The 23,349-nt window shown below is 46.1% G+C and overlaps 1 protein-coding gene across 2 annotated transcripts in view; it reads right to left on the minus strand.

Annotated features, from left to right (window-relative positions):
- Positions 1-23,349, minus strand: part of HS6ST2 (heparan sulfate 6-O-sulfotransferase 2) — a 293,116-nt gene that overhangs the window by 47,216 nt on the left and 222,551 nt on the right. The window lies entirely within an intron of this gene.

Consider the following 23,349-nt stretch of genomic DNA (forward strand, 5'->3'; position numbering starts at 1 on the left):
GATTGGAGTCTTCTTGATTACTTTATTCTATTTTCTTTATCAAACTATTTTTACCATTATCTTCAATTCAGCTGCTCTGCCTTGAAATTATTACTTTACTTCATCTTCGGATTTCCATGGAAACCAATTCAAAGCCTTTCTCTCCACTTGATGATGTGTGGAATTATTTATCCTGATTTCATCAGAAAGATTTTTTCTTGTTAGTCAGATCTACGTCAGCATAACCTTTTATGAAAAGTGAAGGTAAAAAAGAAAAATGTATATCTTGGCTTTCAATGACGATAATAGAGCCTTCCAAAGGCACAGAATATTGTCTCAGAGAATGTCAAAGAGCTTTCCAAGATACTTACAAACCTTTTAAGTACCTCAGAAATAAGTACCTGCAAGTACTGTATTTATATGTGCGGTGGCATGGGGGTCAGAAAAGATAGTCTGCCCTGCACTCATCAGCTTTAAATGACCAGACAGATGCGACTGGAGCAAGAGAGAATCATAGGTTCCACAAGATCCCCAAGGTAACGCAAAAGGGTGTGGGCACAGATGAGGGCTAACCAGACAGATAGCAAAAGTCCCAACAGTTGTTTGGAGTGGGCGACACCAAGATGACCTCCGATCCTTCTGCTGGAGGGGACAGACCTTCTAGAAAGAGTGAGCACACATTCTATCCCAGGGAGAGATATCAGATGCCTGCCAAGACAAAGTGTTGGGATTCCCGCACAGCGCAGGGATCATTTCCTTGTGCTGCTCACGGATTCAGCAGACTGTGTCTACATTCTGAGTGGGGTCTGTGGACCCCACTACGCCCCGGCCTATCCATCATGACTTTGTAGCAAAGAACGCCTTAGCCGCATCTGGGACCATACCATCTGCCTTCCTCACCCAGAGCCAAGCTCAGAAACTAAGAGATAATACCAACCAATGGGGCAAGAGACTGTAACTCAAAAGAATTCAAGACAGTCGCCTCCAGCAGGTCAGGGCAGTCCGATGCAAAGGACGCAAAATGCTATGAGTTGCAAAATTCAAGTCAGGCTCCATTTCCTCACTTCCACATCCTGATCCCTGGCCCCCCAGAGCTTCCTCGCCTCGCCCCTCACTCAGACAAGAGGGAGTGGGAAACTTCAGTGGAAGCATTCTGAAACAAGAGCTCTTTTGATCTTGCAAGCTACCGGGCTTGGACTAGATGGTCATTTAAGGCTCCCTGAGTCACAAAGTTCAGGCACCCACGTCCTTTTCAATGCAAGAACACCCATTCTCACTGTTAAATTCCATGCCTGTGCCTTGGGCACAGGAGTCCTTTATCATCTGCATGACAAGTGACCCCTTCTAAGCTCCATGCAGGGCACGGCAGGACAGCAGGGAAAGTTGGCAGCCGGCAGTGGCGGTTTTCTTATTGTTAACTGCTGCTCTAGACGGGGGTGGTCTGGGAGCAGTAGTCCTTTAAAAGATAGGAATAAGGACCCCTCTGACTTACTGCCATATCCGGTACGTGCACATTTGCAGGGAATAAAAACAAAAACTTTCTCAGAGAAAATCACATATGGAAGGCACTTGACTGGGGGTGAAAGTAATCAAAGAGCTCAAAATGTTTGTTCTGGGCAAATAGTCAATCCATTGGCAGTGGTCAAGTGTATCTGAAAGTGGGGTAGGGACCAAGCACAGTTTGTGGCAGGCTTGGATCCCAGGAGTTTCATTTTGTAGATATACTAAGGACCGCTGCATAGAAAGGCTTCGAGGTCACTGAGGGAAAAGAGTCATCGGTCCAGGGGCGCCTGGGTGGCACAGCGGTTAAGCGTCTGCCTTAGGCTCAGGGGGATCGAGCCCCACGTCAGGCTCCTCCACTATGAGCCTGCTTCTTCCTCTCCCACTCCCCCTGCTTGTGTTCCCTCTCTCGCTGGCTGTCTCTATCTCTGTCAAATAAATAAATAAAAAATCTTAAAAAAAAAAAAAAGAGTCATCGGTCCACCCCAAAGTTCCAGACTCAGTAGCTAAGTCTGAACAAGATGCTCTAATTCTGAAACCTCGAGACCACAGGGCCCTGAGTTTTCCAGAAGTGCCCGGTGAGCCAGAAAGAGAAGATCGTGCGGCCGCAGACTGCCTGGGAGACTCAGAGATCTGGGAAAACACAGGTCAAGGACCTGAAGATTAAGATATTGCCAAGAACACTGGCCACTGGAACATCCCGCGATCTCAGGGACTTAGAGGAATAAGCCCTATCTGCTTGGGGTATACAGATGATAATTTGGGGCACCTGAGATGGGAGGGGAGCCGCACTGATGCCGAGCTAGTTTCCAACCCACACATCCCAAACAGACCTACTCCTGTTGTCATTATTTTGTCTCTAGACCGCTTGTCAGATCTCTTTACTTTGATCTCCTCTTTGGGTTGGGATCTTAAAGGCTGTGGCCTGAAATCCCTGACAGTACGAATACGGGCTTCCTCCACTCCTCCCGAGGAGCTAGCCTCTTCTGAGAGGATTCTTTCCTCCCTCCCTCACACCCAGCCCCATCAAAGGCTTATGAAAACTATTCCAGGTGAGCTCCTGATAGGAAAAGTTAATGAGTGCCAGCACTCCTTCTGTCTGCCTGGCTGGCTGTCTGTCTCCATCTGTCAAGTAAGCCGTCTTCCACAGGCTCCACAAATAATGTCTCCACCACCGGAAACCTGGGGGGAGAATCTGCAGTATTGTGCACATTGTATTCAGGTGGGAAAACTCTGACTAACCCAACTCTCCAGCATTTTCAAAGTGTTTCTGATTGAATAATTTGATGCTGAAATGGCATCCAGTGTACTTAAGCCAAGATGGCAATCAGATCCACTCCAATCTGGATTTTTCTCTTAGATCAGAGAGGTACTCGAGGGAGAAGAACCTAGCAGTTTCAAACACACTCAACTCACTTTCTTGATGGGCGGCATACAGAAACTTCGGCATTTCCTATAGTACTTCGTGGGTTCTTTTTGGAATTAATTCATCTCAGACCCATGAAAACTAGTCACGCTGCTCTAACTACAACAGCACTGAAATTTAAGAAATTAATTGTCAGGGTCTTAGGAAACTGAATTTCAGGAGAGTCGGGCTGCCATACTGACGGTCTACGTATCTTTTATTCGACACTGAGCATATGGTGTTTGTAGTGTTGTTTATGTTTTATTGTTTATCAGTCTAGCTCTAAGGAAAGCACTCAGAAAATATTGGTTAAACAAACAAATGGAAAGAGCTGCCTCTGGGCTCTGTAGAAAAGAGTGCTGTGATCGATTATCAATGTCTGGCACTAGTGGGAGAGAGGAAGTGGTGACATATATGTCACACATTTCCTAGAGAAGAATGGTCTGGGTGAACTGTATTCTAGTCGGACTCTGGTCTACTTAGAATTGGCCTGGTGGTTGAGCACCATGTGGATCCCAAGGACAGGTGAGCTTGGAAAGGGTTCTCCAGCAAGCCTGCCCAAGTCGTTGGCTAGTGCCTGTGAATAACGAGAACCCTATTGCATTTGCACAGCTTTTCATCTTTTCCAGTGTGTGTTCTTGTAAGTGGTAACTGAGATGCAACTCAAGCTATTGTTAAGAGGTTATTTCCAATCTATCTGGGGAAAGCGTAGCTAACTGCTCCTTAGAGATGACTCTAGGCTCCTTGAGGCACACATGATGAGGAAATGCACTTAAAATATATAGATTCTACCAGGGATAGAAGCTTGTCCGATCTGCTTCCCCAACAGGTGCTTGAGCTCCCTGTATAACGTATCCACCAAGTGGTCATCTTTTGGAGGGCTTTGAAACCATGATCGCGTCCCCATCATGACTGCTTCCCCATGCAAACCTGCTTTCCTATTTTCTAAGACGCTCACATTTCTGAAGTATTTTTTGCCCTTGTTCTGTTACTGAGCAAGACATCTCTTGAAATATTGATTTCCTTTAATTAGAGCTGATGAGGCTTCTATAATTCATTTTTATATCTTGGTAGGTTATGTCCTGAGTGCTTTTCTTTCTTTGCTCCAAACTTTTTTCATTTTCTTCCACCCAAAGTGTCTCAATTACTGTCCCTACCCTTTGCAGAGTCCCGTTCCTATTATCTATATTTCTGTGAATCACCAAGCAAAGAAAGTTCAGTTCGCTAACCTGTGCTTTCAGCTGGCTTCCGTCTCTAGCTTTTCTTTGCTTAACTGCGGCTAATGACAGGTTTTCAGGGACAAGAACAGCTCATCTTTATTGCTAGGAAGTGCAGTGTTAACTGTGAACTCTCCAGAGCAACCTCATCTGTTCAAAGCATTTATTCAAAAATCTCAAGTTCTAATCCTGGCTGCCAGCAAGGCATACAACTTCTTGCTGTCTTAGGAGTCTCATCTATAGAGCAGAGGGAATTAAACCGATCAGGTAAACCATTCACACATACGCTCACAATTACTTTGTAATTGCAGAGCTCTTGGAAAAGGCAGCCGGGACGCTCACATTATCTTGCCCTCTCCCCTTCCATTAACTTTTCACTCTTACAGCTCCCCGCAGGGGCATCGGGGACTGGAGCAATATGCTTATTGATTATTGTTGCTGTTTTGCTCTCTTCACCTCTTGGCACATGCCGTTCCTGTCCAGGGAAGCCAGTCACAACCCTGAATGCCTCTCTGGGATCAAGAAAGAACATGAATCGGTTCCTAAATTATATTATTTTCTCATTTAAACTGGTTATTCACTTATATCTTTCCCAAGAGCTTGGACCTGGGTTATAGAACAGTGGAGGTCGCTGGAACTGTGTCTTACAGCTGTCGCATTCACATCTAGCTCTGGTACTGCAAGGTTTGGGGTGATGGAGCCCTGAAATACGATGGGAGCCTGGACCGGGACGGTAGTTAAGGGGGCGGAAAGAAGGAAACCAGGCAGGGCATGGCAAAAGAAATGACAGAACCCGGGGACTGACTACATCTGCGAAATGAGAATGAAGTCTACACGAAAGCTGCTCAGAAGGTCTGGCAGCTGAATGTCTAGGAAAACAAAGGTGCCAGTGAAAGAGACAGATTGGCTGGGAGGGAATCTGGATGAGAGAAGATGATGGATTCAGTTTGGAGCATACTGAGTTAGGGCGTTGATGGAGAGCATCCAGCAGGTGATTAGAGACATGGCACCATTAGAGACATGGCACCATTAGAGACATGGCACCAAGAAAGACAGGGTCAGACGAATAGTCATTGCTCCGAAGCGGAAGTCGAAGTTATGAGGATAGGCAGAAAGGCCTGATGGGACAGCGCCCCATCATGATTAATAAGCGGATGTTTGGGGGGGTGCTGGGACAGCTTATGCCATCATCTGCTTATGTTCGCCCCAGTTTATGGGGATTTACAAGTGTGTTACAAGTCTTGTGTCCCAGGGGTCCAAACAAAAGAGCCTGAGCCAGCTGACTTAGTTATGTAGAGTTCAATGCTAAGTTTAACGTGAGAAAATGCAAACCTTGTCCCTTGTGTGGGCCACTGACTTTCCTCATCCCGTGACTGGAGCTTGCTTCTCCCCATCCTCCTAGCCCAGCCAGATGGCTTACAGATGATAAGGTGAGCTGGGCGCCAAGAGGTGAGGTGGGTGACAATCGCTGTCAACCCATTCCCATAACAAAAACAGCTCACAAAGTACATTCTGTGCTCCTGGCAATGAGCGAAACTGAGCTCGAAATCTTGGTTTCAGGGCGCCTGGGTGGCTCAGTCGGTGCAGCGCCTGCCTTTGGCTCAGGTCATGGTCCCAGTGTCCTGGGATCGAGTCCGGCGTTGGGCTCCCTGCTCAGTGGGGAGTCTGCCTCTCCCTCTGACTCTTCCGCTCGCCCTGCTCATGCAGGCTCTCCCCCCGTCATAAATAAATAAAATTTAAAAAGAAGAAAAACCTTGGTTTCACCTGCAGCTCACATCTTTTCCTTTTGGCTCCCCCTTACCGAAGACTAACCAAACATCAGGGACTGTACCTCCGATAATGCTAAGATCTATTCCTATTTTTCACCATGACTCCCTTTTCCGTGCTCAGTCTCTGCACCGTGCCTCACCAACTGGCACCCTCCTCCACCCCTCTTAGCATCCCGGTTGGTACAAGGATGTCCCAGCTAGAAACATCACCACAGCTGGGGGTAGGAGCGGCCTGTCGGGGAGCAAATCAAGGGCTTTGCCCTTGAAGAGCCAAAGTATCCCAGGCTTCCTAAGTTGGTTCATGAGGGAAAGATTTAAGAACTATGACCATTATCTTTCCCAAACTGAGGCAAGCTGTCGCCTTTAGCTCTGGGTCTGTAACCCACCCACCAAGTCACTTAACTTCTCTGGATCTCAGTTCCTCTGTCTGCCAGTCCCACTTCTTAAGGCCATCCAGTGGTTTTGAAAATTATAAAATGCTACACAATTTAGTTACTCAAAACCCATTTACTGTGTGTGTGTTTTCTGTGTGCCCTTCATCGTGCTGGGTGCTGGGGAGACAATGACGCCTGTGACAAGGTTCCTGCCCTCAAGGGGCCCAAAGGCTAGTGGAGAAGGTGAGCGTGTTAACCGGTACACGACACAATGTACCCAATCGGATGAAGCAAGCATGAAAAAGTGCTAGGGAAACAAATCAGGGAGTAAAAACTGCTCGCTCGGTTACCATTAGGAAAATTATGATTTTCAGCATGTGTTTAAAATGCATACATCAGAAAATAAACTCTGGGTTATGAGAACATTCACAAAATAGAGTGAAATTATGCCTATCCTTACTTTGAAACACCTCCCAACAGTGGCCCGTAGGCTGAATCACAGCAGAATCACCTGGAGAATTTGTAACACGTCAATGGCTGCGCCCCACCCCCAGAGTTCCTGATTCCGCGGGTCTAGGCTAGAGCCTGAGAATTTATACTTCTTTTTTTTTTTAAGATTTTATTTATTTATTCGACAGAGAGAGAGACAGCTAGCGAGAGAGGGAACACAAGCAGGGGGAGTGGGAGAGGAAGAAGCAGGCTCATAGTGGAGGAGCCTGATGTGGGGCTTGATCCCAGAACGCCGGGATCACGCTCTGAGCCGAAGGCAGACGCTTAACCGCTGTGCCACCCAGGCGCCCCAAGAATTTATACTTCTAACAAGTTTCCAGGTGACGGGGAGGCTGCCGGTCTACGGAGCTCACTTTGGGAACCACTGGCTCACAAGAAGCATGACACAGCCACACTTAGTCGCCACTAAGTGAGAGATAACAGTCAGCCGTATCCATCGTCCCTGCTTTCCAGACAACACAATTAGAATCTGCTCGAATCAAGTGCCCCCAGTCTACTGCTCTTGAGTCAGGAAAGCAGAGGAGGCAAAAGGGCCGTGGACGTCCATCTCTGGAGAAGACCCCCTTCTGGAAGAAGTGGCAATTACAGCAAACACCACAGAGTGGAGCCCGACAGCAGGTGAGACAAAAACGGGATCTGACAGCATTAATTGAGCTCGAGATTCTATTTACAGAAAATGATCTGGCATAATTAAAAATTCACAACAGGAGCCTACCTGGCGAGCACTATACATTAGGGAGTCCCCAGAGTAGGCCAAAAAAGTCTTGGTGAACTTTTTAGGAAAATCCAAAGAGGCCAACTGCTGTGGCAGGAATACATACACAGAGAGGGAAAAAAAGGAAAGTGGGTGAGCTCATTTATTCGGAAGTGAGATTCTGTCTCTATACTGCAGAATGATATGAACCCAGGGTGTTGGTGCGGGGAGGGCCGATCATTTATTCATTTCCTTCTCTCTTGAGGATAACCACTTTTTTTTCACTTCCTGCTAAGTCTGTTCTTACAGATTTTCCAGAATGTCCACTCTGCCTGCATATTATATGTTAAATTCTTTGAGGAAACAAGCAAATTGTATTCATATCTGTTCATGAAGTTTCTTGTAACATCTGTCACGTAGAAGGTTATCAATACAGAGGCGCCTGGACGGCTCAGTCGGTTAAGTGTCCGACTCTTGATTTCAGCTCAGCTCTTGATCTCTTGTGAGATCAAGCCCTGCATTGGGCTCCGCACTGAGAGTGGAGCCTGCTTGAGATTCTCTCTCTCTCCTCCTCCTCCTTCTCCCCGCTCACACACTGTCTCTCTCTCTCTCAAAAAATATTAAGAAAAAAAAATGTTATCAATACCCATTGACCAACCACCATCCTGGTAAATCTGGTTTCTAACGTATGTTTGTTGAACTGAACTGACCGAATAACACATATTAGGTTAGAGGTCGACTCACAGTCATGTGGCTTTGGTTTTTTTGTTCAAATTTCTGTATGCCTAGAAACGTGGCAGTCCATCACAGTGCCATTTCTGAGCTCCAGTGCCCACAGATATGAAACTCCAGCAGGGTAAAAGCAGTGGGAATCAGCAAGTTTGGGGAATGGAGGGCAATTCTGAAGTTGTGCAAAGAGCATGGGCACTGGAATCAGGCCGAGCTGGGTCATCTTCTGTCTCTGTAGTAGCTGGAGGATCTGGGACAAGTTGGATCATTGAGCCAGTGATGATCCTGCCCAACCATGGCCTCAGATCTTAATGCCGGGGCTTCAGGACACCAATTCTCTAGCTACATGTTGGTGTCCAAAGGCAGGAGCATTCACAGATATTCTTGTTGCCGAACTTGGCGTCTTAAGTGCTTTCTAAGGGAGTGAATATACTCAGGATTTAGAAGTGTGGCTGTCTCCTTAGACAGCAGGTTAGAAGGACCATGACAACAATGGTGCTGGTCACACTTTCCGGGATAATACAGAAAAAAGTTCTCTCATCTGTGCTCCAATGTGTCTCTTAATAGTACTGAGCCTGTAAACCAAAGGTTCTTACACTTTTCATTTCTATTTAGAGACACAGTCAAGAACTTGAAAATATTTTCATTTTTAAGCTGCTCAAATATCACTCATTCGGGTATTTGTTTGAGCACTTGCTATTTCTAAGTAGGGTCTCCTTTGCAAACATTATCCATTCTATGATGTGTAGAGACCTTTAAGTTTCTTTCTTTTTTTTTAAGATTTTATTTATTTATTTGTCAGAGAGAGACAGAGAGAGAGAGCACAAGCAGGGGGAGCAGCAGGCAGAGGGAGAAGCAGGCTCCCTGCTGAGCAGGGAGCCCGATGCGGGACGTGATCCCAGGATCCTGAGATCATGACCTGAGCCGAAGGCAGACGCTAACCGACTGAGCCACCCAGGCGTCCTGAGACCATTAAGTTTCTTTTTTGAATAAAACCCAACAGTCAGCTTCTCTCTGTTGTGTTAAGATTTGGAAAGCTGAGCATGATTTTACATGGTATGTTTGTGGAAGGTTAAAATTCTGCTAATTCAGGGAAACCAAACATATCTTGTTTGCATATCACCCACTAATCGCTGTTAAATGCTAGGCCTTGTATCATTTATACCCGTATCCTTCTCTCAATGAATATGAATAAGTAACAGTCCAGTCTAACCCAAGACACGTAGCTGAGGCTCTTTATTGAATGTACTCCGCCCAGTCAAGGGAAAGCCTTGTAGAAATAGGGAGTTAGAAGAGCACCTCAAGATACCAAAGAATGGTCCTGAGAAAGGAAGGGATGTCTCCAAGGGAAGTACCCAAGGCTGGAACGTAAAGTTAATGAGAGAACTTGGCTAGCACCTAGCAAGCAGGGCCAGAGCCCCCACAGAGTCCAGAACAAGACAGAAAGGCCTGGGGCCAAACATGAAGTAACACGAATGAGTTGTGGCTTCATTTGCCAAAATAAATAGGACAAGAAGGATGGACAGCCTTTTTGTGTGGGGGGAGAGTATCAAAGAGATGACAGGTTCGTTTTGGGTTCTGTGGAGTTGTGTGTGCCCTCGAGACCCCGAGGCTCTGACTTCGGTTGACAGTCGGGTGTACGGATGCAGAGCGCAGCTGGACGTAGACATCTCCGCTGAAGAATGGTCTCCAGAGATCTGGGAATTGTCAGAATATTAGTGGTGGCCGAAAACCTTAGAGGAGAAGAGATTACACGGGGAGAGTGTGTAGAATGAGAAGAGCAGAGCCTGGGAAGAAAATTAAGGACAAGCTAGAGTGGAGAAAGTGGGCGCATGCAAGCCAAAGAAGAAACTGGATTGAGGGCCATGAGTGTTAGAATTGTTAAGAGACTCATTTGCTGATTATAAGACATTTGTGTGTCTTAGGTTTCCACCTGCTACCTGTTGCTTTCCTTTAGTGCACTTTTCTGAGGAGTTGTGGTATTTCCTCAGTCATGCCATCCTTTATAACGCCAAGAGTGTTCGATAGAGAATACGCGTTCTCCATCACATGCAACCTGTTTTCATCGGTTCCCGGAAAAGATGACGTGCAGTGTGCTGAAGGAGACATCTTGTACCAAACAAATCCGTAATTATAGGCTTTAGACATATATTTTTCTAGTCCGGGCTTATTTATTGTAACAAAGATCAACAAAATAAGAAATCGTTTTAGCGCCTGAACTAGATAAAGCAACTGTACTCAAGTTTATGCAAATACATCTCCCAAAGAGACAATTCATTGTAATCTCCCAAAGAAACAATTCGTCCGCATTTCACTATTGTTCCTGTTGTTTGCTTCCTCTATTATGTACAAAATCAGAAATGGGACTTACTGTTCTTCTCTTAGCTTCAAAACTTCAAGAAAATCTTGGCTCTGTAACCGTCAGAATTTGGGTCAGCCGTACGCCAAACCCATTTGTCTTGCACTTGGGAAAGCCTAGGCTTCCTGAGGGTCGCGGTCTCTCCTCTCGGCCCCTCTCTGTCAGATAGGCCCCGTGTTTGAATTGACCACGCTCTGGTTCTCCCTAGCCACTGGACTATCACTTCCTAGTTGACAAATTCTTTAAACCTGTACGAACTGGGTGTCCACACACTGCTCGACAGCAAACACTGAAAACCACAGTGCGAGGTCTCACTGTCTGGGAGTACTTCTTAGCTTACGGGAAATGGAGAAATGGTTGAGGGACATAAGGAAGAGGGCAGGCTCTTCCTGTAGGATCTGCTCCCGGCCACTGTGAAAGCCTAAATGAAGGAAAGAATAAAGTCCTTGTGGAAAATGTCCTCATCAGTGGTTGGGAGCAGAGCCTGTGGGAGGAGGCTGCCCTCTTCCTTAAGTCCCTCAACCTTTGTGAGAAAATGACCACCTTCACTCTGTTATTTACACTGTCTATGAAGGGATGCCACGAATGTTAAACCATATTAAACCATTTCCAGATCCCTCTCGGGAGGATATATGGGTCAGGACACCCCACTGGTGAGGTGTAAAGAATGACTCCACATGAGATAGACACATAACTTAAGCTGGGAAGGGCTAGAACCTTCACTAGGGCTCAAGAATGTCAGTTAATCATCATGCCCTTGGGAAGAAGACCAGTTCTTCAGATTGCATCTGGAAGGGGAGGGTCCTGGAAGTAGCACAGAAGATTCCAACCAGGGAAAGCAGAGTTGACCCTTAAAGGGAAACAAGACAGTATTTACCTCACAGAAACCCAGCAGTTAGAGGAGAGGCACCCAGCTAGCTGCCTAAAAGGGATATGAATTAATCATTTGTGGGTTAGGGACAAAAGAAATGTGCTTTTTGAAAAACCGTTCAATATTTCCCCTGGGATTCTTAGAATTATGGATTTTGTGACCCCGTCTACTCTATGCTAATTATGTTTTCCTTCTTTTGTTTTCTGTGTGGTTTATGAAATTTACCTTTGACATTCTTAGCTTGTCTAGGGCTCAGGGGAGGGCAGTTTAGCATTGCAGTTCCAGAAACTCAAGAGGGAGGTAAAACCCCGGAGAGAAAGTGTGACCCTCTCACTCCCAAAAAGTTCTGTCATTGTTATTTTCTTTGAATTTCTCTAAGGAGCTTTGGCTCTACTCATCCCTTGCAAGCCTGGGTGGCAGTTTTGTTTAAAGTAAGGGGACATATCCTTTACTGCCTACTTGCCAGGATGTCAGAACTCAGCCAGGCCTTGTTGAAGCACATCGTCCAACTGCCCATGGTTCTAGAGAAAGGTCATCCATGGCCTATGCCCTACCATGGACTGCAGGGAGCCAACTGCTTGCAGGCCTGGGCCCTGACCCACCCAGTTTTGGTTTCTGGGCACAGTACAGAGTCTTTGTTTCCTGGAAAATGCCTCCTCTGGAACAGGCAGTCCCCTTCAAAAAACGAGCAGACAGAGCAGAGTCAAGTTTTAATTCTGTCAAGTGACGGCCATAAACCGAAATTCAAGTAAGGCACCAACTCAAACAATCCTAGCATCGGTAATTGCCACAGGTCAGCAGTCCCCACGCTGGAAGGTTCTGGCTTAAGGGGACATTTCCTTCTTGCAGTTTCATACAACTGGCTCCAGAGATGAGAAAACAAAAGCCCATAACAGGAAGGTGCATGCTTCTCTTGCACGGTCCCCTTTTCTGATATTTGGAGGCATATGGAAATGATGACTGCAGATTTATATAGGGGAAGAGCATCCAACCTAGAGCGATGAGGGAGACTGTGACTAACGGAAACAGAGTTTATTCCAGGGAGCACAAACTCAGAGCCAGGAGCATGGGCCACAGAGAACGCAGCTTGGTGTTCGACCATCACAGACGAGGCCACAGCAGTATTTCTTGTAATTGATGACCCACCACTACCCCAAATTCAAGGTAGCTTGTCCTAAAGGACGCCTATTACATGACCCTGGGGAAAAAGCAAGATCAATAAAAAATACTTCAAAAAGAGAAAGACTCATTCTCAAAATCTTGGACAGTGGGGTTCCCAAAATTAAGTGCGAGAGTTAGCTCCGAGTTTCCTAGCAACCAAGGCCAGAAGGGAAACATGCTGGGGAAGAGCCTTCTCAGCATGTGATCAGAAGGCAAGGTATCATTTTGCCAGGAGAGTCAAACTTATTCCTGGTGCCGAGTCTACAAAGCATAGATTTTCCGGGAAATCTGGAAGCATTTTCCACGGGACGGTGTCTTACATAGACTTTTAAAAAAGTCAAGTTGAACGGAGGGTAATTTTCGCCCGTGTCCAGCAGCTGAGGATACCGCGTTAGAAGGGAAGCCGGTGGCGGCCACCTGCAGGTGGCTAAGTTAGGTGCAGCCTTGCTGGTGATCTAAGCTGGTCCTAGAGAAGAGAGTGGAAAACCTAGAGGCGTGCACTTGGACGTGGGCCTTGGACCAATGGTTCTCCAGACCACCCACTCACTGCCCAGCAGGAAGGACTGCTCCCGTTGAGTTGTCTTGTGTGAGCGCGCTTGGGGCTTTCCATGACTTTCCTTCCCTAGCGGGCTCATCTGTCTGGATCTTTCCCCCACATCAGCAGTTGTATCTGTGTTGACATTCTTTTGGGAGCTAAGGAGATTTGGTCAAAGGCTTCAGAGAAGCACTTCTCCTGATTTCCCTTGGGGCTCTTTCTAATTGTTCAGGATTCCTGGGGCATTGCTCTCTTGTCAAACTCTATCACCGGTTATCACCGTTGGCAATTCTCCTTCTACACCCCCTGTCAGTTCCTCAGGGCAGGGCACTGGCTCATCACCTGAACTGCAAATCCAGTGATTTGATGCTCTTTGCAGGCTCCGAGGCCACTTTTTTCTTTCTAGCCCATAGGTTACCAAGGAATAGAGGAAGGAAATAGATATCTGTCCCCAGCGGCATATTCACTTGTAATCAAAGAGGACATTAAAAAAAAAAAGGCACCAGGGTGAACAAGAAGGCTCCCCCTTCTAAGACCTTAACAAATTAAAACCCACATTAATTAATTCTTTAGTTCTTTAATTGTTCCTGGATTAAACGTACTGGGGTGATTTTTCATTCCAGCCCAGGTTGTCACAAGCTCAATAATTCACGTAGGGAATTCTGACATCACATATTTGGCCCTGCTTGTCTGTAGAGTCAAAAGGAGTAACTCATTACCAAGAGGTATCAGTCAGATTTTTGTTAAACTACACTCATGAGAGATGGCAGCTCCGCGCACACTGCTGGAAGGAGAACCGGGACCAGAGTTACTTGTCACCTGAAGAGGCTGTATACAGATTCCAAGGATGCTGCCGGCATTCACGTTTCCAGAGCTCTCCCTTGGGAACTCAGTCCACAGTTAGGGAACACACGAGAAGCACAGTCACACCTCACTTTTGGCTCCAGTCACAGGGCCCAGCTTGATCATGCAATTAGGACCACATAATTACCTTCTGATGACATTTGACAGATTCCAAAAACCGAACGCACCCTCAGAGAACTCCAGAGCAGAGTCCAGAAAACATGGTACAGGTGGCAGACATAGTGACCGACGCACCAACATGGAAAGTTCGACTACGTTGAAGAAATGAGCACCATTTTCCCCGTATGTTCATTCTGCTATATTTGTTAAAAACAAATCTTTTCCTTTCGTGTATTCACTACAGCACTTTGGCGTCATTCTCGTTTTGATTAGAAATGATGCAGAAGGAAATAGATTCATATGTCAGTGCCTTCAAAGGTCCATTAAACATAATGTTATTTAAAAGCACATTAACTATCCTAACCGGTGTCAGACAACAACCAGGGCGGTGCGGGAGTTTGAAGACGAATGCAGAGTTTTAGGGTGCCAAATGAGAATGTAAATCACAAGTCGCACTAATTAAAACTTTGGCCCTTTGATTGCTCCTGGATTAAGTTCACCGGGGTGATTTTTCATCCTGGCCCGGGTTGACACAAGCCCAATAATTCACTCTGGCATTCTGACATCACTTGTTTGGCTCTGCTTGGCTATGGAGTCAGGAGAAGTAGCTCATTAGGGAGTGAGAGGTATTAAATAATTAGGCTTTTGTAAATAGTGGCCGTGAATGATGTTAGCTTCTGATTTCATCCAGAGTTGGAGAACCGGGGTTCTTGTCCCAAGCCATCACGCGGGCGCCTAACTAATTAATATATCTCGGTTCCCGTAAGTGAAAAGTGAGGTAAAAACAAGGCAGTCCCGCTACCTGACTTCATGGAATAAGGATGGTGAGAAACGGGAAATGACAGATTATAATAATCCAATTATTTTTATAATTAATCTGTAATGATGATTCTGATCTTCTACTCATCATAGCAGTTTAGGCCTTAATGTCCAAGTTCACAGCTCTAATCTATTGTTTCAACAACGAGCCACCAATCACCTGCTAGGAGCAAAGCTCTAAGTGATGCAAAAATACCTGTCACATGCTCCCTATTCCCAAAGAAACTACTGAGTTGTAATATCAAATTCTAGGACGCTCAAATGAGTCCTCTTCCTTACCCCTGGCAGCTCAGTCACGGTACGTTCAGGAGCAATAAAGCGCTCATTAGTTCCCAATAATCTGGCTTTCTGCACCCCTTATACGCCAATACAAGTGGTCTGTTGTACCCACTGTATTCGAGGTTCTCCCTTCTCTGCCAGTCTGGGCCTTCTTTGCCCTGCCGCCTGGTTGCTCTCTCTCCACCCGTCCTCTCTCCTTGCAGGTCATCTGGAATAGGAGTTGAGGACAGGTCTCTTGGGGAACTCAGTACTAGGGGAGGGTAGGAGAAGTCTGCATGACCCCTTGGACTTACTGCTTTCTCCCAAGAAGAAGCAGGGTGATGAAAAGGGAAAGCCAGGGAGCCAGGGCTCATTTGGACGTAGAAGTTCTGCTGTGTTTGCTAAACCGAGAGCCTCATGACCCTATCGTGCGGCTTGGTTTAACGAAGGCCTTCGCTGAATAAACAATCGTACCTACAGGCAACGTGAACATTCCCGGCCCGTGAAGGACACTCTTCTGTTGAGGGAGGTGGGAATCAATGCAGTGTGATGGCTGAGGGATCAATACTTCTCCGAATGAATTTCATCCTAAGTGACACTCCTTTGGGATAAGGAAGAGCCGACTGGAAATCATTCAAGGTTATCAAATGAACAACGGTATCTAGAGTATTCAGGCGAAACATTTGGAATTTAAACTGGTGGTCACACAAAGCACCACAACGAAAGCTGCCTTGTTTGTAATGTGCCCAAACGGAAGAAAGCAGCCAGACTTCTCGATAACCCTCACACAGTCTTCAGTCTAGCAACCAGACCAACAGCAGGTGGCTCTGTTTGGATTTCAGACAAGCCTCCCGAAACACAAATTCAAGCTGGCTCTGATGACTTTAGCAGAGCCTAAAAAGCAAGGGATGGGGAGGGGGAATCTTTCTCCCCGACTTCACAAGAGCGCAAAGCAAGAGAGCTATGGAAACCCGTGCAAAATGGCCAGATCTCCAAAATAAAATGTAATTGGAAAGGTAAGGTCATAATTGTATGAAACTACAGATTAGAACTCTAAGAAGCAAACGGGGAAATGCTAAGGTACGATACTCATTAAAGAAATCTTGTTTCAAGAGGCAGTGGAGGAAAAGCAAAGCTGAAAGCCCTCTGACCCTCTTAGCTGGGAAAAGCCATCATTTTCTCTTAGATCTAAGCTGCGGCAAATACAGGTGCTCAGGAAAGAGGCAGAAAGCAGAAAAGTGCCTTCACTGTGTGGGCTTCAATGACAGCTAGTCAATGCAAAATATGTCTTTAAACTGCATGAGAAATGATGCGTAGGTCGAATGTCCCAATGTGAAAAATGTGCCTTCCTGACCTTCCAGTGCTGACCCTCGGCCCCTTCATTTATCTCCTGAGCCTCTGTTCCAAGCCAAGATCAGCCTCCCTCCATCTTCAGTGACAAGATCCAGAACAAAGCTCTAGGTGAGTATTTAAATTCCTGCTTGAATGCCATTATTCCGAACTGCGCCTGGAAAGCCTGGCTCTGTATGGCCTTTTGGAGAAAGATGTCACAATGAGTAGACGAGGAGTTAGCCAGAAATTGGTACAAGCAAATAACGGCCCATCCCCACAACCTGCACAAGAGCAAAGCTGTTGTTACAGAGGTATTAGAATCTACAGTTCTGGGTTTTTTTAGACTCAAATTGCTGACTTAACCATTCAGGCTTGAGCTACAGCTAATCGATACAAAATGTGTCCTCAAACAGCCTGCAGACCCCAAATTGCTTGCTGCTGGTTATATGAAGCAGGTCATTACAAAGGGCAAATGAAAAAATGTCCTGTTAATCTCATTTGGAATTATCAGGAAACTTAATATTACATTTTAGAAAATTTAAACATCCGATGTACCTCTAACAGCACAGAATTTCTCGTTCGACTGTAAGCCTGAGATTCCATTTTTCTAATTTGATTCTAAAATATGGTGATTAAGAGTGCAAGTCATTGAATTAAGTCATATCGAACCAGAATATTCCAATGTCTGAATTCCCCTCTGGTTAAGAGCTGGGGACCAGAAGAAGTTATTTAACCCTTTCAGACCATGAAGCTACTTCCATTTAAAGTAGGAGGTGGGGGAGCCTGGGTAGTTCAGTCGGTTAAGTAGCCACCTCTTGATTTTAGCTCAGGTCATGATCTCACAGTCCTGGGATCGAGCCCCACATCAGGTTCCACACTCAGCGGGGGAGTCTGCTTGAGGATTCTCTCTCTCCCTTTCCCTCTGCCCCTCCTCCCCCTCTCTCTAATAAATAAATAAGTCGTAAAAGAAAAATAAAGTAGGAAGTGAATCTTTTTACATAAAGGGCCAGATAACAAGCATTTTCGATTCACAGACTCTGCCATTGCAGCACCAAACAAGCCACAGACAACATGGAAATAAATGCGTGGCCGCGTCCCAACGCAACTTTCTTTACAGACGTTGAAATTTGAATTTCACATAATTCTGAAGCATCACAAAATATCATTTGTAATGTTTTTCAGCCATTTGAAATAAAAACCATTCTTAGCTTACAGGCCATGCAAAAACATGCAATGAACTGGCTTTGTCCCAGGGGCTGTAATTTGCTGACTCTGGTGTAAAACCCCAAATCAGCAAGTTCCCGAAGAAATGGAAAGAGTCTTCAGTTTCCCAAGACCCTAACTTCCAAGCAGCAAATGCTGAGAGATTCAGGTACTGTATTGTTCAGCTATCAGCTGTTTACTCGAGTGAACGCATTTGTTGGAAAAAAAGAGACACAACTTTTGTTACTTCCAATCTCCAGCAAGATTTCTCCTCTGTCTCTTCCCATCTTCCTTTTCCAGCCCCTCACCTTCATCTTCTCTATGGCCTTTTTTTAAAGGTTTTATTTATTTATTTATTTATTTATTTATTTATTTATTTGAGAGATAGCGCGTGCACTTGCTCGCAGGGATAAGGGGAAGAGGGAGAGAGAGAGAATCCTCAAGCAGACTCTGTGCTGAGTGCGGAGCCTGACACGGGGCTCCGTCGCACGACCCTGAGATCATGGCCTGAGCCAAAATCAAGAGTCCGATGCTTAACTGACTGAGCCACTCAGGCGCCCCTGTATTTCTTCCTTCCATTTTGCTCAGTGACCACAGTTTCTTCTCACAGTGTTCTGAGAGTTTAAAAGAAGTATCTGGAAATACTTTAGCAGTATTTATTCCTGACCTAGACTCTTCCACTGCTTGTTTCCTAGAACATCTCGCTGTACCTTCAGTCCATTCTAATCCTGAGGTAATTTGGTCTCACGTACAGACTATTTTAATTTTATTCACAGATCCTGTTGGAAATGACAAGAACATAAATGAAAACCTTCCCAGTCCTTTTTTTAAAAAAAAGCAATTTAAACTCNNNTTCAGAAAAAGGATCCCAGTCTACAACACATTGTCATTTAAAACGCTACCAGCAAAGCCATTGATAACACTAGTATTATATTCCAGAGGTCATGGTGAAAGGCACTGTCCAAACTGTAAAGTGCTCAGCCAGTGTTAGCTCTAGTTGGTAGTATAGTTACACCAAGTGTCAAGTGAGTTTTTATGTCAACTTGTCCCAGTGAATTTTTGGGAAAGAGCCAGTGTTAGTAATTCCTGGGCTACTGGAGCTGTTCCCAAGGGGGAGATGAAGGCCTGCTCTCATCTAACAAAGCAAAGCCCTGGGTTATGGACCCGATTGTAGCTCTGTTTGGCTGAGGAATAGCTGAGGAGAAAGCAGAAGTCGACTGACTTCTGAGTCCTCATTTTGTAAAATGGAAGGCTTTGGAGCGATCCTTAAAGACTCTTCTCTGTTACGACTTCTAAGTGTTTTGAGCTGGAAATGATGACAAAGGAGAAAAGGGAACCTTGCTACCTCTTGATGTCAGAAAAATGATCAGAGAAACACCTCAGGCTTCTCCTGTCTGGTTGTCTCCGGGCATCATGGAAACAGAGTAGGACAGTCTTTGCAATTTTCCTGCACAGTTTCATGTGACATCACTGCCTCATTGTTGCCAGTCTTCCCAAAACGAAATCTAGATCTTACTCATAATTTACGACAACTGATTCCATGTCTGGAAGGTTAAGCACAGTTCGGTCCCAGACAAGAAAACGTCAATAAGCCCTAAGGTTGTTTTACAGAAAGACATACCTCTACGGGCTGTAGTATTGGAATGCCTTTAGCCTAGAATAAAACCCTTCAGGACAAAAACGACTTCCAACAAATCATTCGAACAGCAACAGTCTCGGAGGATTTTCTCTTTAACTGTTCTTCCTCTTGAACTCCAGGCATTTTCTCTCCTCTGTTCCGTTAAAAGTAAACCTCTTCCCCTTCACTAAACGAATCTTAATAAGTTGCATGTTCTTTAACAGTTCACTCTCCCTGGGTGTCTTGTCTCAGTCTGACAAGGTAGAACACGAGTGGCCCATATGTGAGGGGAGAGGGGGCACCGCGGCCCGCAGGCAGGCATGGCTCTCTGACTTGTGGGCGGCTCAAAAGCACCGCCTAAAACCCCTGGGAGGTCAAACAACAGGAAAAGCATCTGTTTCCAGGTTTGTTACTTGGGCTCAGGGAGGCAGGGGAAGCTGGTTGTTTATAGAACAATTTATGGTTACAATTTCAGGGGTTGATTACTTGATTTCTTAATCCAGCTCCTCATCACAGATCAAACATAGGTTCCAATAATGAAGTAATTTTAGGCATGATTACAAACAGTTTCCTACGGAGGGCTTTTTGCCTTGGAACATGGAGCTCCCATCCCACGCTCGGTGTCACAGGCAGCGAGGGGGACAAGAGATGGGATGGCAGCTCTTCTGCCCAGGCACAGGTTGCCCGATGTCCCCTTTCTTGCTCAGAGTTGTGTTGGTGTGGTCAGCGTGCTGATGGTGGGAGGGTGTAAGAACCATCGCGGCACTGAGCCATCCCCTCCCCTCTTCCACGCGGGCGCCATTATTATCTTTGGACAAAACGGCCATTTTAGCCCTTCCTGCTTGCTCACTTCCGATGGCTTCTGATGGCCTACCAAATCAGGTCTGCATCTCGGCCTGGCATCCGAGACCCTTCCTGACGAAACCCCAGCCCCACACATGCTCTACAGGGCACCACACTGCTCTTCCTAGACCTCTCTGTGCTTGTCCTTGCTTCTAGACCTTTACAAAAGGCTCCCTCTACCTGGGCTGCGCTTCTCCAAGCTTCTCCTCCCGGCAAGCTCCTGCTTCTCTTTGAAAACCAACAGTTGCTGCCTTCTGTGTCCTGTCGGCTGCTCTCCAGCCCCAGGCAAAATCAATCTTTTCCTCTTGGCTCCACTCTGTTCAGATCTGATTTTATCACATTGAATCATAAGATCTGTCCACATGTTTATCTTTATTTCTACCTTTTGCAGATTGTGGGCGCTTTGTGGGGATGTGGACTGAGTTTCATCTCTGCATTTCGCCCATCTCCTTCCCATCCAGGCCGACTGGCACCTGGCAAATGTTTGTTTAATGCATCTGGATGGCATGCAACTGTCTGGTATGCATTTTTTTTGTTTGCTTTTTAGAAAGATTTTATTTATTTGAGAGAGAGACAGAGACCATGAGCCAGGGTACAGGCAGAGGGAGAGGGAGAAGCAGACTCCCCACTGAGCTGGGAGCCTGACGCGGGGCTCGATCTCAGAACCCTGAGATCATGACCTGAGCCGAAGGCAGACACTTAACCAACTGAACCACCCAGGTGCTCCTAGTATGCATTTGATTTACAGCAGAGAGAATCACAGAAAAATCCTCTTCTGTAGGGATATGAAAAGACCTCAAAGGGTGGTAGAGTGACTACCTATTCTTGGCCACACTCATGGTCCTGTCTTTCTTCCCATTACAGGTAAAAAGACTTCCCAGCCACTGACCCGGAGGGCTCTGTCAGCCCATGCCGCGGAAGGAACCATACGTAATTCTCAGACAGCAAAGGAAAGCAGGCTCTTAGGAACAAAGGGTTTCCGGAAAGGCCAACCCTCTTTAACTGGTGTTTAGGGAAGGATCTCAGAGGTCAGAGCCTGAAAGAGGGAGCAGCATATGCGAAGAAAAGGCATTCCCATGCTTGTTTTGACCTTTAGCACTGCTGCTAAATAAAGGAGGGAGATAAAGGAAATGAAGGTTGAACACAGTTTAAATTATTGGGGCAACATATTTAAATGTATTTTTTTACCACCAGCTGTTAACTATATGAATACTCCGAAAGTCATTAAGATTTTGTTTAACCCCGAGGATAGCTTATGAATCTAAATAACCCTTCCAGTGTCTCTAAAAGGGGAATTTTCAGGGGCACCTGGATGGCTCAATCGGTTAAGTATCCAACTTTTGATTTCGGTTCAGGTCACGATCTCAGGGTCCTGGGATCCAGGGTCATGTCATTGGGCTCTTTGCCCAGTGTGGAGCCTGCTTGAGATTCTCTCTCTTCCTCTCTCTCTGCCCCGCCCCCCCATAAATAAATAAATAAATAAATAAATAAATAAATAAAATAAAATAAAATAAAATAAAAAGGGGGATTTTCAAAGGGAAGTGAGGTACTTAATACACAAGCAGAGACTGAACTTTATCTCCTTGAGAAACCTACGATGGTCTCAGCTTCCATTTCCCCAGCCCTGTGTGCACTGACCACCTCTAAATCACGTGCTTAGCACCAGGTCACGTGTCGGTGCTCGGGAACGGGGTCTGCAGTGAAGGCACAGGTCTTACTTTACAACCACATTCCCTGAAACAAAGTGAGGCAGCCATCACGGCATTCAGCGATTTAATGTGTTTTCACTGAAGCAGTTGTTTCAAAGTAAGACTTGTGCCCTCATTCCACGAATGCTGGCTGAAAACCTACTGGGCGTCAGGCACTGTGCCTGCTGCCGGAGATGCCAAGGTGAACGAGACAACGGCAGGGAACTCAAGAAGCACACAGTCTAATAAGAGACGCAGATGGTTAGAGAACAACCTGTCTCCTCTTCCAGCGCCGGGCGCAGCTGTTCTCTTCAGGATCAGCAGTGGCTGCCTGCTGGCCAAGTCCAGTGACCTCTTTTTAAGAATCAGACTTCTTGGCAATCTTAGTCCGGTGACATTTGAGGAAAGACTTGATTTCGCTTAAGGAGCGAGCCCTGCCAATATCTAGGGGAAGAGCTTTCCAGGCTAAGGGAGAGGAGCAAAGGCCCTTAGGTAGCAGCCGGTCTGGTATACGTGAAGGAAACCAAGGAGACCAGTGTGATTAGAGAGAAATGGGCACAAAGCAGAGTAATAAAATATGAGGTCTGACCAGGAACAGGGGCCAGACTGGGCAGGGCCTTGCAGGCCTTGGGGAGGCCTCCATCTTGGATGGGTGTCACAACAGGGTTTTGAACAGAGGGAGTGACAAGATCTGAATGAACATTTTAAAGGACCATCGGCTTGGCTGTTGGGAGGAGACGAGCCTGCAGGGAACCAGTGGTGGAAGCAGGGGAACCAGCCAGAGCCTCTTACAGCAGCCTAAGTAAGAAATGACAGTGGCTTGGACGGGGACAGTGGAGGTGGTCAGATCCTAGCCGTATTATGAAGGCAGAGTAGACAGACTTTGCTAATTGATTAGATGTGGCCTGGGGGAGAAAAAGAAAGGTGAAAGATAACAAGGATTTTGACCAGAGCAACTGGAAGGACATAGGTGCCATTTACTGAGATGGGAAAGATTGAGAGAGGGACATGTTTTTGGGAAAACTCAGGAGTCTGCTTTAGGGCAGGGGAAGTATCAGATCCCAATTAAGCTTCCCAGTGGAGATGTGGTACAGGGTGTTGGTCAAACGAGTCTGGAGCCCAGGGAAGAGGTGAGGCCAGAGACGCACATGGGACCGAAGGCTGTCCCCAGCCTGTCAGCGTCCTGGCCAAGTAGGTTCCACATGGCTCAACCGACACCGTCACCCAGATGGTGTAAGAGCAAACTGGTCTGCAGCCAGCCTGTCCTCTTCACCAGCGTCCTCACACATCGTGCTCACCCAGGCCTTTGTTCTTAGGACTCCCTTGGCCTGCAAACGTGGTGGTTCTAGTCATGGCAAAAACTGGTTAAGAAATACTATACTGATGGGTATGCTATCTATTCTGTTATCCTGATAAGCTATCTTTCACTGAGGAAACACATTTTTGATGGAGCTGCTTTTCTTCTAACGTTTGCTAGAATCGGAATGTGAAGATTGTCATAAACACAAAATGGCGTCCTAGA

The sequence above is a fragment of the Ursus maritimus genome (genome assembly GCF_017311325.1).
Source record: "Ursus maritimus isolate PB19 chromosome X unlocalized genomic scaffold, ASM1731132v1 scaffold_X1, whole genome shotgun sequence".
NCBI lineage: Eukaryota > Metazoa > Chordata > Mammalia > Carnivora > Ursidae > Ursus > Ursus maritimus.